Source organism: Rhipicephalus sanguineus, chromosome 2 (assembly GCF_013339695.2).
Source record: "Rhipicephalus sanguineus isolate Rsan-2018 chromosome 2, BIME_Rsan_1.4, whole genome shotgun sequence".
NCBI classification, from domain to species: domain Eukaryota; kingdom Metazoa; phylum Arthropoda; class Arachnida; order Ixodida; family Ixodidae; genus Rhipicephalus; species Rhipicephalus sanguineus.
This window is the reverse complement of record NC_051177.1, coordinates 199,540,732-199,558,324: the sequence shown is the minus strand read 5'-3', so window position 1 is coordinate 199,558,324 and position 17,593 is coordinate 199,540,732. Positions and strand designations below refer to the sequence as shown.

Below are 17,593 nucleotides of genomic sequence, written 5' to 3'. Positions count from 1 at the left end.
ACACGACCAATGGGTCTAACCTACTTAGTGCGACTCAGTCCCACGAACTCTTGCTGATCACACAGCCAGGCATCCCTACTAGAATGGGAAACAGCGTTGCGCGGGACACCACGCCTGACCTTACTTTTGTCAACAATGAGAGGGGTGTAACTTCGTGTAACCTGGAGGAGACACTAGGCAGTGATCACTACCTCTTATGTATCTCTATAAACACTGCCAAGGTTCGACAACCTCTAGGGGTAGCCAGGCTCACAGATTGGCAGAAGTACAGAGAGCGCCAACAACTAGGTGCCCTCTCACCACCAGCCACCGCACAGTGTTGTATAACGTTCCTCCGGGAAATCTACGCTGCCACCACAAGGGAGATCCAGACCACACCGAAAACACCGGCAATAGACAGTCATCTTTCTCACCTCTGGGAAGCTCGCAAAAGCCTCACCAAGCGCTGGAAACGGCAGCGGCACAATCGCAAACTTAGACACCGAATAGCCCTGCTGGCAGAAAAGGCTAACACATATGCGAAAGAGCTAAATAACCACAACCGGCGCAGTTTCTGCGAATCCCTCAGAGGAAACCTAAGTACAATGAAAACTTGGGCCATTCTTCGCTGCATGTTAGATCCAACTAGCACAGGCACCGAGAGAGCAAATATCATGCGACGAATTATCGGGGAATACCAAGGCTCGGAGGAGGAACTCATCGAACACATCAAAAACATGTACACCGGGGAGGAACAGGCAACCCCACCCATTGCGAGAGAATATCAAGGAGAGGAGAACTCACGCTTGGATGCCCCTATCACATTCTCCGAGCTCTACGCAGCAGCCCAGACTTTCAAGACAAACACGGCACCCGGACCGGACCAAGTCACGAACGCTATGCTACGCAACCTCAGTGACGCAGCCCTGAAACGGTTAGTCGACTTTTTCAATGATACGGTATGGAAAGCTGGTGGGAAACTACCATCTGAATGGAAGGCGGCGAATATTGTGCTCATACCAAAACCAGGAAAGACGCGTGAGCTCAATCATCTGAGACCCATATCGCTCACTTCGTGCATGGGCAAGCTATTCGAGCGCGTAATTCTGACCCGGCTTGAAGCTTACTTAGAAGAAAGCAACCGCCTTCCTGACTCTATGTTCGGCTTCCGCAGGGGAATCTCTGCACAGGACGTATTCCTTCTGCTGAGAGATGAGGTTCTCGACCCTCCACCAGGCACTATGGATAGAATCGTACTCGCACTCGACGTCCAAAAGGCCTTTGATAACATCTCCCACACCACAATACTAGAGGGATTACGCGACGTTGGTTGTGGGGAGAGGGTCTTTCACTATGTTCAAGATTTCCTGACCAACCGCACGGCGCAAATAGGACTCGGCTCAGCACGCTCTGCACCGTATCGCCTACCGGATAAAGGCACACCTCAAGGATCCATATTGTCACCAATGCTCTTCAACATCGGACTACGCATAATGGCCCTAGACTTGAGAAGGACCAAGACCTTGGCTGATGATATTACGCTCTGGGCATCCGGATATGCGGATGATATTACGCTCTGGGCATCCAAAGGCTCATACGGCAACCGAGAAGATACACTTCAACCAAATCGGCTTCAGCCAAATCGGCGTACATCCACATAAGACCAAGGCATACCCGCGGAACCAGGGCTCCTGAGCTGCAGCTCACCTTGGAGGGAGAGCCGATCAAGCGGGTTTCCCACCTGCGCGTACATGGAATGCGCATACAAGAAACAGGCAGCGTAAGCATAGCGCTCTCTAATCTCAGGCGCACGGTTCGGAGCGTAACGGGGCTTATTCGCAGAGTTGCCCGTAGCCGAAGGGGTATGACTGAAGCAGACACTATGCAATTAGTACACGCATTTGTTATTAGTCGCATTACATATGACATGCCTTTCCAAACTACGCGGCGTCACGAAATCGAACAAGTAGACAAACTAATCAGGATCGCCTGTAAAGCGGCACTCGACGTGCCTGAGAACACAAGCACGGCCCGACTGCATGAATAGGGCATGGCAAATACGTACGAGGAATATGCAGCGGCCACGCTAATGGCTGAGCGTGAACGACTTAACAGGACTCCTCAGGGCCGTTCGGTCTTACATAAATTGCACTACCCACTCTCGCCACAGTTCTGCGGTGATGAATCCACGCTACTGCCATCTGAACTCCGAGAGAGGATCCACGTGGCCCCGATCGCCCATTACATGCACCCAATCCATCACGCTACAGGGAGACGCGCCCGGGCGGTCACCTTACAAAAGCGGCGGGACGATCCTAATACGTACTTTACAGACGCGAGTCCCTATCATCGAAGCGCAAATACGGTCTCTGCTTTCGCTGCAGTTGTGACTAACCAAGGGCGAACAACCACTGCAGTGTCCATTCGCACGAGATCAATTGCAACGGCCGAAGCCGCGGCCATAGCTTTGGCCATACGCGCAGCGGAGGCCAGGGGCGAATCGGCATTTGTTGACGGACTCACAGGACGCCTGCCGTCTTTTCCTTGGCGGGGTCCTACCGGACTGCGTATCACGCATACTGGAGACGGCTCTCACAATGGATCATGGTGTGACTTGGTGCCCGGCGCACTCAGGAGTTGAGGGGAACGAACGGGTAGACCATTTGGCTCGAGGCATGACAGGCCGAGCCGCGGACCACATCACCCGGGAGGACACTTCGACACCTGGCGCGCCAAGAGAAATCCTCGAATGTCAAAGACTAGGTAGGCGAACTAAAGCTCCACCTCATCCTAACCTAAACAGGAGACAAGCACGGGACTGGCGTCGCCTCCAAACAAACACGTATCCACATTTACACAGGTTACACAGAATGTACCCTCACAGATACAGCAACAAATGTCCGTGGTGCGATGCAACACCGACATTGGAACACATAACATATCAGTGTACACAACTTCCGGAGGCTGCCATCTCGCCTCTGTGTAACAACGATTCCCTGAATTGGTCGTGGGAGGCGCGGCTCGCGGAACTGGAAATGGGAAGCCAACTGGCGACCCTTGACCAGGCCCGGCGAGCCGCTGTAGCCAGTGGGGCCCTGGAAGAGGGGCACCACCCACCCTAACCACTCTAAGCCATGACAAAAATAAAATTTTTCTTCTCTCTCTCTCTGTACGTAAACCCTAAATGAAGGAAATGTACTCTAGGGGAAAAAATATTGTTAGCTTGCGCTCATACAGTAGCATTTTGCATGCTTTCCAGTAAGAATGTCCGAGGTCACTGTTTACATGGTATGGGTGAACTGAAAGCATGCTGCACAAACGCAAAATGAAGAAACAGGGAGATAGAGCAGCGAAAATGGCTTTTGGCATCTCACAGTACAAATAGTCTGGTCTGTACTCTGTCACATTTCCGTCCTTACTAATCTAGTGTTTGTGGAGCTCGTCTTGCGTTCACAACAAACCAAGCTCCCTGCGAGAAAGCTTTGTTGCGTAGTATAGATACCTTTTCTTTTTGTACATCAATGCATAGACTCAGTGCTTTCTTTGTTGAGCTCATTCCATAGTGATGAAAACGCTGAGAAGTTTTTCTCAGGCACATGTGAAAATTGCTCCACAAGTCTGTTGCTCAGTATTCACACGTGCAATGCAAAGTGAGGTTATTAACATACCTGCTTGCAAGCCTTTTATAGCATATTTATTTATTTTTCAACAGCCGCTTCCCCAAGCACACCCACAAGAGAAGGCCCACACTACCGTCACAGGTTTCACCAAGTGATGGTAAGTGCAAAAAGCGAGAGAGAATTATTTCAAAGTACACATCCTGCATCTGCATAAAGAAGTATGGATCAGTAGTCTTGATGTTTTCCTGATAGATATGGACACCTAAGCCTGTGCAATATTGTCACAACCTATAATGTTGACAAAACCATGCAACAGTTTAGGGCCTGTGACCAGTGATTTGGTTCACACGATTATTTATATTTCAAATATAAGGCGGGTACAGTAGGACCTGCAAGGTCCACACTGAAAATTGTGCTGTTCGATTTGCTGCGATGAGTGTAGCTCTGCGAGATAGGCCAGCGCAATATGATGCACAATCAAGGTGTGCATTCATGTAAATGCGGCTTATGTAGCGCGGATAGCTATTTATGAGATGAATAATTCAAAATCCTCCACTTTGTAAATGTCATTGCCTCTATTCAGCATTTCATGAAATGTTCACTTTTGAAATGCTTTGTGATATTTCCTTGGTCATGAATGATTCTGTGAAGATAAAATGCTTGGAATGTAAAAATCAATTATGATTCCTGTCTTAGTCGCAGAATATACATCGCTTCCAATGAAAAATGACATGGCACCACATGGTGGTCCTCATATTAGTAGCCCTGTGAATGCGCCCTGATAGCATACTCGTGTTTTTTTTTTTCTTGCTATACAAGACTGATGAAAGCCCCCGGGCAGCGCGCCGGCGTTGGTCCAATCTCGGTCGAACGTCGGCAAACATCGGCACCGACATTGGGCCGACGTCAGAATTTCGGTCAAGTGCAACTTCTTCCGACGTCGGGCTGGTCTTGTTGCCGACGTCGGGCCGACGTCCTGCCGTTGTATTTGCCGATATGCAGCCAGCACCGGGCCGCTGTCGATATGCCGGTAATCGGCCCTCGTATCGCCAGCGTAGTTGCCGATGTGTGTCCAACATCGGGCCGTTCCAGGGCCATGTTGCAGCCAATAAAATGCCATTATTATGCCGATGTTCGCTGCACGACGAATATTGGCTACCAGTGGCTTGCCGATATGCAACCATTATTAATATGGACCTTTTGCTACTGGCATTCTTTTGCGTGTAGGCTCTACAATACGCCTCGATAACTTGGCCTTGCAACTCAGCAGCCTCGTACAAGCTCAGCGGTGCCATTTACTTGAAGGCGACAGACTATTGCATGCCCTAGTGTCGAAACACACTGCACCATGCTTCTAAATCGTGTACTTATGCCATTTTAACACGAAAGTGTTTATGCCGCGGTCCACCAAGACTTCAGTGACGTATTTCCGTCACGGAAATGACGTAGAAAAAATTTGCACGATCAGATGGCAAAGAAAAAAAGTTCCGCCAACGAGCGTCGAACCCACTACCGCTCGGTCCGCAACAACACATGCCGGACACGCTATCCACTGCGCCACAGTCCCAGACTCTAGAGGCTTTACAAACGCGCCTTTTATACCTACCACTCTCCAGGTCGGCGGGGTGGTGGTGTCCTCTGGGAGCGGTAAAGTAATTCGTCATTACTGTGGCCTCCGCGAATAGCACCTGCAGCGCGTTACAAGTCCGTCCCATTCAGCGCGTTTTCATTAAAGTTGAATTTTGTCAATGCCTTAACAGACCGCGAGGTGACGACCTTAGCGCAAGCGTCGTAAAAGTATCGGCCTCGCTCATAGCATCACGCTAGTCCAAACCAAAAATAGCGCTGCGACGCGGGCCTGCCTCACCTGGCTCTAACACGGTAACACCGCGTTCCACGCTCACGCGCTCGCCCCGAGAGAAATCGCGGCCGGGCTACCGGGGCGGCGCGACGCGCTTTGCGTTTTTTTCCCTCTAGTCCGGCCGTGGTGTTCAATCGCATTTTAACAGGCCGCGGAATGGCGACCAAGTTCTGCGTCCAATATGCGACGCTCTTCTGGCTATCACACCTCGTTCTCTTATTACGCTTTCACCATTACTACTACAGCTACCAGAAGGGCTTGTTTAATCATTTAACATGGACGTGAGTCGTCGGGATGGAGGTGTAACAGCAATCATGCAAGTGGGTGCATCGACGTTAAACAGTGCTATAGCTGCCATGCATTAATATACATTGTGCAAACTCTCTTATATCAATGTACAGTAAACATTCAGTTACTTCTGTAAGGGCATGCATTACTTTCGTGTTATTCCGATTCCTATGACGGAGGGATCAACCATTTTTTTGCTTGCATTAACCATTCCCCTCCCCACATCTAGGGCATCAAACTGCACGAAGTCCAGTTCACCTGCCAGCTTTCCTCCACGTATTCCTTCCCTGTCTTGCTGTCCAGTGCCCCCTATGCTGTTCCATCAAATAGCTAAAAAAACATTGACTAAAATAACTGCTGGATGCAGATATCCTGCACACAAGCAATTTATAAATGAGAATAGTAGAAGACGTTTTAGAAAACTTTATTTATAAAAATACAAGCCAGACCATTTATTTTCCAGTGCAGTTTTTCAAGTTACTGCAGTTAATTAAGCAACACAGCCAAAAGTAGGGGAGCCCAGCAAGGCTCCATGGGCATAGGGCTGGCCAGGGCTGCAGGGGCAGGGTGCTGATGACTGCTGGCTGGCCGGAACCTCACAGGCAGCGGCAGGGGATGAGGTAATGATGGTGGGATGGCCAGAGTCCTGAAATCAGTGATTGGGCTGCTACACTATAAATGCATCTGTGAAGTGCCTCTCCATGCCTCTATTCAGGTGAACAGACTTTGGCAGCCACTTCTTGATGGAGTGCTGTGCTTCTGGCAGATTTTTTCCATTTTCACAGACACCTGCATAAAAGAATAGAAATAAAGACCACAAAATAAGTATTAAGCACTGCGGTAGAACACACATGCAAGATAAGACAGCAAAAAACAACGACTGCAGAAGTCATATTGCACTATCAAGAACAAATGCCACATGTCCATTATAAAAAGAAATGAACAGCTACTTCAACAGTCCTTGTGGAAATGAAATCTGTCACAGCACAAAATAATTGGCAGTAGGTTTCAAATAAAGTTGGTTGAAACAAGCTTGTGTGATTAATTTACAAGTGGACACAAGGGCTTCATGATTTGGAAACATGCCTTACGGTGTTGCAAGCCAGATGAACAACCCTGCAGCTATTGCTCATGGCTCTATACATTTACACAAATGACAACAGAATGTACACAAGTGCACAAACTTTCAACTCTTGTATTCACTGGCACACATCAATACACAACATTATGACTGATCCGTGTCCATTGTACTGGTGGATCTGGAATGTGCCGCTCTTCCCTCATTCGTGGCGCGACCAAGGCTTTTTCTAAGATACATGGACGATTGCTTCTGTATCATCCGTCGCCAACACTCTGGCGCCAACCTCTGGCGGCCTCAAAACGAGCGTGTACAGAAAGCCAACGCACACGGGAAAATACCTCAGCTTCGACTCTGCACACTCCATCGGACAAAAGAGATCCGTTGCAGCGTCACTCTATTCCCGGGCATTCCGTGTCTGCTCCAGCCCTACGAAACGTAAGCAAGAACTGCAGATTGTGAGAAGGGACCTGTTAATGAACGGTTACCCTAATCAACTGCTCAGGACTCAGGAGCGCAATGCAGCTAAGCTCTGCCGTGAAACGGCTAAAGAAAAAGAAAGGGCGAAGCGCGCAACGATTCCTTACGCAGCGGGAACAAGCGAGGCGCTTGCAAGAATTTTCAAAGGCTATGGTATTCAAATAGCCCACGCGCCTACTGGAAAACTACAACAACAGCTTGTTCACGCAAAGAATCCTTTGAAGCGCATGGACTTCCCGGGAGTTATCTACAAAATATCGTGCGGGGAATCTGACGTGTCGTACATCGGCAAGAGCGGGAATTTCAAACGGCGTTTGAAACAACACAGAAATGACGTCGCCAAGGGCCACACAACTGCGAATGCCTTGGCGGAACACCACAATCGAACTGGCCACAGTATTGACTGGGAGCTATCATCGCAACGGCTATCATCGCAACGGAAAGACATTTATCTGCCTGTCTGCTTTTAGAATAATTTTAAATTCAGCCGACTAACCGCACGATAAAGAGGACAAAGGCCAATCTACCAGAGATATGCACCCGCACGTTGCGCCACCTGACCCATAAATAGCCGCATGCCCACGCTGAAATCGTCATTGTGGTCAAGGGACCCGTACGGGCCCCGAAACGTCAATGCCTTTTTCTTTTTATTTTACCCTTGGTGAGTGTATGTTTATTGCACAAGGCGATATATATGCGGAAAAAAATGAACGTCAACTTAGGAGCTGCTCAGTTGCAACATGATTGATTTACGACATGTTGCGTTAATGACTGACCTCTTACCTTAGTCTTCTGCAGGGAAGATAATCCTCTTAGTGACTCCTCTCCTGAACTGCGAGGGGCGCCCTATTCAGGAAATTTGAGAGGTGGAAAGGATATGGTAAAGAAGAAAGTTAGAAAAAGCGAAAGGCCTTTAATGAGTGTTGCTGTTGAATAATTTTTTGTAAAGACAGAACTAACTGTAACGGTATTTGCCGTTACAGTTACAACTTCCTCTAACCTTAAAGTAACTAGTTACAGTTACAAGTTACTGAAAAAAGAAACTAGTTAGCAGTAACGCATTACTAGTAAGTAGTTACTGTCCAAGACTGCCTGCACCTATGGAAAATATTGCCACTTTATGGTCACTCTAAAGAAAAATTTGAGTAATTTCTATTTAAGTCTCCCTAAAGATTTGCAATACGCAGTAAAAAATGTCAATCATCAGAGACCACATTTGGGAAAAGTGTTCGAGCCTCACAAGGTCACAATTAAGTAGATCAGCCTGCCTCCCAAAGAGCAACTTTCTATGCATGAAAAGGGTATTCTAGACAATGTTGCAGGCACATTTCAAATATCTATCTGCATGCTTTATTACAGAGAAGAAAACGGAAAGTCGGGCTAGTTGGTCTTGATTCATAATGTATGATAATGCAGAGCGCGGAATACGGGACGAAACACTTGAAGAAGCACACTCGGAGAGCCCTGACTCTCATCCGAGGTTTATCGCACACGACACATGCGCAAGAATAATGACTGATGAGCAAAAGAAAGGAAAAACAAGAAGAAACTCAATCTGTTTAACGTCTGTGCGTGGCTTTCAGGAATTGAAGTTCTTTATCATTTAAGGTGACAGAAGGCTGGTGATACACTGCTCCCTATATCTGTTAATGTGGTACGTCTCTAGGATAAGTCTTTAGTTCATGTTACTGTGCCTGTCTATCACTTCCGTCTTGTTGAACAGTAGCTGGCATTGATGCTGTGTGCAATTGGCTACCAAATTTGATAATTGGTCATTCTTTTCGCATTTCCTCTGGTGCTCCCGTAATGTAACGTTTGCGCACCTACCAGTCTGACCGATATAACTACTGCCGCATGACAGAGGGATCTTGTATACTACTTCTGTAGCACACGGAATGAATGTGCTTCTGTGTTTCACACCGCGTTCACCTTTCTTTTTGGTTTTGCCTTCTGCCCTGCGCTTAACAAGCGTGCAAATGCTACCCAGCGTCTTGGGAGCCGTAAAAACCGCCTTCACATCATATCTAGATGCTACATTCTTAAGCTTATGAGCCATCTTGTGAACGTAGGGCAGCGGGGCGATGCGGCTTTTATTATCTTTCCCTCGGTCCTCGCGTTTACGGGATTGTTTGATCCATCTCGCCACCTTCTCACAGGATCTAGTGACCAAATAATCCGGAAACCCTACTTTTCTAGCGAATCTAGCGAAACGGCCGCGAGCGCGCCATGAGCGTGGCATGTAAATCATGTCATACATGACATGCATATCATTCATGTTACCACGTGTTAGTTATGTTCGTCATACAGAAATGTCTCGTCATGCCAGTTTTCGTACGTATCCCTTGATTTAAACGGTCGCGAGCGCCCCGAGACCATGTCATGAAAATCATGCTGCACATGACATGTGCGTCACGATTTGCATGTTAGGACCTGTCATTATGTTTGTCATGAACTCTTGCCACGCCGTACCAGTTTTGGTATATATCAAAATAACGGAAAGGCCGCAAGAGCCCAAAGGCCGTGGAATGTAAATTATGCTGTTCATGATATGCGTCATGATTTTCATTATATGACATGTCATTTATGTTCGCAGTAAGGCCATGTTATGACACACCAATTTTGGTATACATCCGATTAACGAAACGGCCAAGGAGCCCAAAGACCGTGGAATGTAAATCCTGCTGTTCATGACATGCGTGTCATGATCTTCATGATATGACCTGTCATTTATGTTCGTAATAAGGCCACGTTATGACACACCAATTTTGGTATAGATCCGAGAAACTAAACGGCCAGGAGAGCACAAAGTCGTAGGCGGATAGATAGATAGATAGATAGATAGATAGATAGATAGATAGATAGATAGATAGATAGATAGATAGATAGATAGATACGCTCAAAGTCGCAGAAGTTCGCTAAGAAATGATTCGCATTTAAAAAAGTGATGAGACGAGCGTTCAAGCCCCAAACCAAAAAAAAGCCCCCCCCCCCCTCTTTTATTGTCTGTCCTGCTTTCATAGCCTCAGTGGGCGGAGCAGTCACCGGTGAGTTCAGACGCCGCAGCCGTCCAGGAACGCCGGCGTCGCTTTGTCGTATGGCGGAGCACGTCGATACGTTCCGAACGCGTTCCTCGAAGCGCTGGTCGCGTTCTATGCAACGCCACAGCTGTCTAGTGTTTCGCCGGAGTTTGGATGTGCGCCTTCGACATGTAGTTTGACATACAGGGCGTGGTCGACCGTGCTCGCGCGATTATCGATTGAGGGGAAATCTTGTATGTATTGTGCTTTCACCGCAAAGTTTGCGCTGAAGTTATACTTGGTATTCACGTGACGTCACGGCAGAGCAGGCTGGCGGCTGCAGCAGCGGAAAGGGCACGACCTGCGTTGGCCACTATGGTAGCGCCATATTTTTGGGGGGACGCCGGACGGTGCCACTTAGTGCCAACGAGAACAAACGGTGTTTCTGCAGCTCCGCGGCTGGTGATCTCTGCCTTTTCATTACTTTAAAAGAGTTGCAGTAAAGCACCATTGCTTTGCAACCATGAATGCGGGCCCCTCAGTAAAGTTGAGTTCGTACGCGCAGAATTTAGAGGCGAATGCGAAGAACCGCTACGTTAAGAAAGTGGAGCTTTGCGGTGGCGTCGATCCACTTTTGCTTACTTCGAAAGAAACGTCGTTCGATCTCGCACTCGTGCGTAACGTAGAACTTTCGGACATCAATGATTACCTTGTGCACACGACGAGTTTCATCACCCACGAACAACTGAAGGCCAAAAAATCTCGAGTCGCATAATTACCTGACCAGCGGATTCGTGCAAAGAGCCCCAGCTGCGAAGACACGGCGATCAAAACATCGCGCGCACCAAGGTAAGACAATCTTTGACTAGGCTGACTATTTCTGGATCGCATTGTAACGCTAACGGGTAGTGCTTGCCGATGTGTGTGACAGTGGTGTGATTAATGTTCGAAGTTTGCTTCGCTGCGCAGCGAGACCTCGTGAAACATTCACAAGTGTCTGCGCGAGGTCCTACATATTTTCGCTTCTGTACCGTTACACTACGACGCTACGCGAAAATTCCAGGAGTGCCCTTTTGCACAGCACAGTGTCAAGTAACACAGTTCTCTTCGGAGCTTAGGGAAGAAAAACGATACTAAAATAATTGCTTGTACACGACATTTCCCATCGCGCTGCTGCTTTAGAAACAATGACAGTGTAACTGCGCTTTCCAGCGATTACCTTGCTGCGGCATCTTTTTCTTTTTGGTTTGCGAATACTCGTCACCTGCCTAAGTGCATTGCGTTCTACAAATTGTCGCTGCCAGCGAGGTAGCGGATGTTGCATGTGTCCGCACAAGTGTGCCTAGAATGGACTACATGCATGAAAGATGCTTGCTTGCGTTTTGCTTCTGTACTGTTGCGGTGATACCTACATTAGTTTCACTCATTGTTGATGCTGCAATTTGCCTTGCTTTGTGTGCGTTTAGGTGGCCTGTGTTTTCTGCGTGCATAAAGCCAGCAGTTAAATAAACGACTTCATCCTTTTGCAGGTTAACCACTCTCAGGCGATTGCACCTCAGCCACTAGAGCCATGGCTTCTAGTCAAGCAGGATGGCATGGTTAAAGCTGCGCATTGCACCTGTATGGCCGGTCTCGGTGAAGCCTGCTCGCACATTGGGACACTGCTCTATTTAGAAGCAGCTTGTGTTGTGTTGCAGTGTTATCCCTACCTTCAGTGCTGCACATGTCTGGTCTATTGGGAGATTCTTGCTTTGACATGCGTGGCTTGCCATGTAATTTACATTACAAAAAACATGGTTGCTTAAGGCAAATGTAGGGGGAAGATGAACTTTATTCCCAGCAGTTTTGTTTCTGTTGGGGCAAACAGTGGATTTTTAGGAAGATTCCTGCTTCAACATAATGGCCACAGCACATGCGTTATGTGCATTTGAAAACATATGGTCAATTAACGCAAGAAGGGATTCTAAGGACTTAAAAAAACGCTTTTGAAAGACAAATTCAGGTAGAAAAATGAACTTTATTTCCTGCTTTTGTCCTTACTGCATCAGTGTCTGAAACTTCGTTCAGAGTTCTTACAAGTTTCAGAGGCAGAAATTACGGTCATTGAAGACCCCCGTCAATGCTTCTTCAATGGATCAGAAAGGCATACTGTGCGGCACTTCGGCCCATGTGTTTAGATTTAGGTGCACGTTAAGGAACCCTAGGTGGTAGAAATTTCTGGAGCTGTCCACTATGGCGTCCTTCATAATCATATCGTAGTTTTGGCATGAAAGTCTCCTGCAATTATATCCACAACACCACAGAGAGCTGCACTGCAAGACCAAAAAAATTATGTTCAAAATGACCAGCTTTGCTGAGACTTTCTTGTACTATGGATGTCCACGTGTACTACTGTTTTGCTTTTTGAGGTGAAATTCATAGGTGTCTCATCAAACACTAGCCTTGAAAAAACGTGGGCAAAGCAACTCGCATGACCCCTCAGGCGTGACTAAACTGGTTCGAGCTGGAATCGAACCAAGGCATTCTGCATGGCAGTCAAGTGTTCCCCCACATAATCATGCGAATGCTTGAAACTGCTTCTGAAAAAAAGGCCTTTAGGCATCATGTTGGGCAAAAAGTGACATTAAGACATAATATTGCGTTAAATCTCGCCAGGCATCTCCATCTGGGAGTTGCACGAGTGGTGTAAAGCTTCCTAACAATTACACTGGGATTAATTAGCCATTTCTATCAATATGTGACGTAGCTGCACGTACTGCCTTACAGATGTGCAGTGGTACATGCCTAAATATTTCGTCTTTGAAAAAAACCATATAAAATATAAATTTAATGCAAAACATATGCAATAGTTTGTTACGGCTCATTTGTCTGCCATGACTGCAGCCAGGCTTTCGCTGTTTTGTGTTAGAAGAGTATAACACCTGAATTTGTAAGCACACATGGTTGAGGCTCCGCCTACATAAGTGGAGATTGAAGTATTCCACAACTTAACACTGGCAAGAGTCGTATGAACTTTATTTTCATGGAACATTTGCTTGATAGGAAGAGCACTTAAACAAAAAAAACTACGTTCAGGATATTCGGATTCGTGGTCGTCACATAAGTAAAAATTAGGAGAACTCTGCTGTTGCCCGGAACTGTGAAGCTGTGAAGAACTGTGAAGCTTGGTAGGCCCGTGTAAAATTGCACACGGGTGTTGTCATGCTCCAAAGAAGCTTTCGACAGCCGAAGTGTGTCCAGAGAGACAGGGCGTGCAAGTGGTGTGCCTGTATAGAATCAAGGTGCTATAAAGATGCTGAATGTCATTAAAGGAAATAGTCCCCATGTATGAATAAGCCATTGTACCCGTGACAGTTCTGCACAAAGCGCTGTGCTGCACGTTCAACACATTTGAAGGCTGGAGAACTCTGCTATTGCCCTCTTGGATCTCCTTTGAGGTCGCAGCCCTCTTGCAACGTCGCTGGTGCCTGAAATAAAATGTAAAGCCTTTATGTGAAAATGTCTATGCTGTAATCCTTGGCACTACTTACAGTGATGGTTGGATCTCTGCAATTGTTTGCTATTTTCAACATTGCTGCCCCGAGTTCTCATGACATTGTAAGCTACAACCTGTCTGCTCTCTCCTGACACAACTAATCTCAAAACAACTTGTGTAAAATTGGTGCTCATCACTCGATGATTGTATAACATATGCTGCATAACTCTTGAGTTGTGTCACGAGCAACCTGAATAACAAACAGATAACCTTCAACAAAATAATGCAAGAATACGTGCCAGTCTCTTAAACTTCTGCTGTTTGAAGTGCAACATAAAATGTGGCTGCCATCAACAACACTGCATTCACTAGCACCCACTGAGGTCTCATTGTCTAATATTTTCCTTGTATACACACTATTCACTTGCTTGGCAGTTTCGAAATCTTAAATTTGTTCTGCATTACCAGCACGGGTGGCGCCAGGGTTCTTTGGCTGAGTGGCAGCCATGACAAGTGTGTCGTTTCGAGGGAGGTCAGAAGTAGCACATTCAAACATACCTTGCTTCAGATTTAGCAGTTGAGTTTCTGTCATACCCCAAGTGTGAGCTGGGTGCCCAGTCTGGGTTTGTAACGTCCATCAGGTAGGATGGCCTTCCTGCAAGTGTAAACAAAACTGTTTGCAAACACAATTAGGTCCTCTTTTCTTTATATTATATATTAATGACATTGTTAACATACCACTTACTCCTGATATAGTTTTGTACGCTGACGACACAAGTTTATTTTTTTCCGGTAACAGTCTATGTGGACTCGAAACTACAGCTAACAATTGGCTAGATCAACTTTATGTTTGGCTTTCAGCGAACCAGTTACAGTTGAATGTCAGTAAAACCAAATATGTTGTTTTTAAGCCTGTAAATAAGCCTGACGACTGTTCTATTTGTATAAAGTTTAATGACGCCGTAATCGAACGGACTTCTGTTTTCAAGTTTCTCGGAGTTCTCTTTGATGAAAACCTTAGCTTCAAGCAACATGTCATAAAGATTCATTCCAGCATCTGTAAGTCAACTGGCACATTGTTTAGGATTAGGCACTTCGTTCCTGTTTGGTTGAAACTTCGGTTGTATCACGCATTAATTCAATCTCACCTTAGTTACTGCCTACTGATATGGGGAACCACATGCCAATCAAATCTGAATCGGCTTATAACTCTTCAGAAGCGAGCAGTTCGCTCAATAGAAAACCTTGGATACCGAGATCATACGGCAAATGTATTCTTAAAACATGGCCTTTTAAAAATAACTGCCTTATACAATCTTAGGCTCGCCATATATATACGAGGTGAATTCGAAAAAAATACAACTGTTTTTCTTGAAAGGTACCTTTCAACTAACACCCAATACAATTTCAGACATGATCAGTTTAGAGTTCCCTTTTGTAGGACAGTTTATGGTACAAAACAGCTTGCATACTTAATTCCGTCCTTTATAAATGCACATCCTAGCACTCTCAGTATTGCGCAAAACTGCAAGTCTTTGAGTTGCTTTAAAAATGCCATGAAGATGTACTTGCTTTCTCTTAATGACTGAATTCATTGCTAGGTCTATTTTGTTGGACGTATCATTTTGGTTTAGTGCTGTATACATAATTATTTCTTGAATTTGTCACGTTGTCAGTGCCGCATTGAGCTTGTAAACATTTTTTTGTTATTACAAATTGTATTAGCGTATAGTGTCGTTTTGGTTCAGCGCTGTATACATAATTTTTTTTTGTCAAGCTGTCTGTGTCACATTGCGCTTGTAATCATTTTCATTATTGTAAATTGTATTAGCGTATACTACTTCTTACTTCTTAGAAATTGTGTTACTTTTTTCATTTACATGTAACAAATTTATTATTGTTACTCTTTTGTAGAAATTTGTCTGCCCTTGTGTTCTATGCTGCCTCACTGTTGGAGCAATGTATGGGTGACAAGGCCTCAGTCAGGCAGACAGTGTTCTGCCTTTAGCCTTGCCATCCAAGACCCATTCTGTGTCTGAAACAAATCAATAAAATAAAATAAATAAAAAATAAATTCGCAGAAAACTGGCAGATTTCTAACGAGCTACTCGCTGCGGTAGCAAGAAGTTCAGTCATTACTTGGAGTCGAGCCACAACTACACGAAATGCAGCTTTTACGCAAATGAATTAGGCACTGTTCTAAGGGGTCGTGCGCAAGATAACTTGAAGCAACGGAATCGACAGCACAAGTGTCGCTCGTTTCCAGAACAATGATAGCCATTTCACAAAAACCAACAGGAATAATGTTGTGTGGGCATTAGTTAATTTCTGGTGTTTGCCAACATCACTTCGAGCACGCCGCAGTGGGGGATTCTACAGTAGCTTGGGTTCATTAATCAAACACACGGGCACTTTGCATTACAAAAACGTGAAAACGCTGCCGCTGTGACGAAAATCAATACCGCGAACTCGCGCTTAGAAGCGCGAGTACGCGGTATCAAGTCAGTTTGATTTAAAAGAAAAACAAAAGGTGAATGGGGGAACGTGACAGGGCAGCACCCTTTACTAATGTTCATTGCTCTCCCTCCACCTGCTATCGAAATTTAATGACAAGTGGCCCCAATCTGCCGCTCTAAGCGCTACAGTAAACGGTAGGATACGTCCACGATCTGCATGACATGACAATTACATTACTGCGACGAGTTCGTGACATCGCGATACACGGTGACACAGGCGCCAGCACTACGGGGAAAAGCAATGAGCACATAGCGAATTGATTCCGCAGCTCTTGTTTTCGGAGTGCACGCGTGCCTTTTTAAAGCAATGACGCTTACACAGCTATCTTTAAGTTCGCTACCTCAAACAAGCCAACAAACGTTATGCTAACTACAAACGCTACAGCATTACTAGCGTCGACCAACCTATGCAAGCCCAGTCCATGATATTTATGTTGCTCTATATGTAGCAGAACGACAAAAAGGCACTCACCAGAAACGATGTGCTCGCTGCAGACCTTGTAGTGAGTAGCGTTGGTATTAATGTCACCACGGTTGAGGCGACGAAACCATTCCGCCCGACGTTTCGTTGAGACCTCGAGGGTCTGGTTGCACAGCCGACGAACAACAGTCGGAACAGAAAAAAAAACTGACTTTCGTCGTGTTTTCACCACAGTCAGCTTTCCGCCTTGACTCGTTGTTGCATCCCAACACAGCACAGTTAACCGTATTTGGAATTATTGTTGATGACGCCTGATTACAATGCCCGGTCAGCGCAGCTCTTACGCTTCGCAGCACCACGAAACGAAAGCACTCCCCCAAAAACATGGCGACAGGAAGCGGAAGTCTCACCGCGCCGGTTCGAGCGCTTCCCGTCATGCCGCACGAAAGCGCAGCGTTGCTTACGCGTGAATACCACCTATAGACCACACGAAGGACACATTGCTCGCTGCAGCGGCCGCGTTTGCGAATGGAGTGACCTGATAGCTCGAAGAGCCATAGTGGAGGTTAGTTGAAGTAACAACTGTGACAGTTCGCTCTCGTGCTATGTATACCTGTGCGTTCTTTTCGAGCCTCCTTCTCTGTGTTTGAGCAGGACGCTGCAAGTGTCGAGCTGTGACATTTTTTAGTTCGCACTCGCCTTGTGTGTTTTCATTTCCTGCGCCCTTTGTGCTTGAGCAGTGCGCAGCATGTTTCTAGCTACTTGCCACTCTTCCTGTGACATTGCAATTTCTCGCTATCGCATTCATTGGTTCGCCCTTCAGGCGAATCTGTGACTTTATTGCTATAGCAACTATAT

At 46.3% G+C, this 17,593-nt stretch overlaps 1 long non-coding RNA gene across 1 annotated transcript; it reads right to left on the bottom strand.

Annotated features, from left to right (window-relative positions):
* Positions 1–13,382: 13,382 nt before the first annotated feature.
* Positions 13,383–17,113, bottom strand: LOC119381436 (uncharacterized). Its single transcript, XR_005181447.2, has 3 exons — positions 16,787–17,113; positions 14,357–14,453; positions 13,383–13,790 (listed from the first exon to the last, which is right to left on the bottom strand). It is a non-coding gene; the product is annotated as an uncharacterized LOC119381436 (long non-coding RNA).
* Between the last annotated feature and the right edge of the window lie 480 nt (positions 17,114–17,593).